This window comes from Bison bison, unplaced genomic scaffold (genome assembly GCF_000754665.1).
Source record: "Bison bison bison isolate TAMUID 2011002044 unplaced genomic scaffold, Bison_UMD1.0 scf7180017864029, whole genome shotgun sequence".
In the NCBI taxonomy this organism is placed as follows: Eukaryota; Metazoa; Chordata; class Mammalia; order Artiodactyla; family Bovidae; genus Bison; species Bison bison.
Window position 1 is genome coordinate 2,296,260 of NW_011494601.1, and position 403 is coordinate 2,296,662.

The window sequence follows — 403 nt, forward strand, 5'->3', positions numbered from 1 at the left end:
GCGGATATTGAAGAATCCTTGCATCCCTGGGATAAAGCCCACTTGGTCATGGTATATGATCTTTTTAATGTGTTGTTGGATTCTGATTGCTAGAATTTTATTAAGGATTTTTGCATCTATGTGCATCAGTGATATTGGCCTGTAGTTTTCTTTTTTTGTGGCATCTTTGTCAAGTTTTTGTATTAGGGTGATGGTGGCCTCATAGAATGAGTTTGGAAGTTTACCTTCCTCTGCAATTTTCTGGAAGAGTTTGAGTAGGATAGGTGTCAGCTCTTCTTTAAATTTTTGGTAGAATTCAGCTGTGAAGCCATCTGGACCTGGGCTTTTATTGCTGGAAGATTTCTGATTACAGTTTCAATTTCCATGCTTGTGATGGGTCTGTTAAGATTTTCTATTTCTTCCT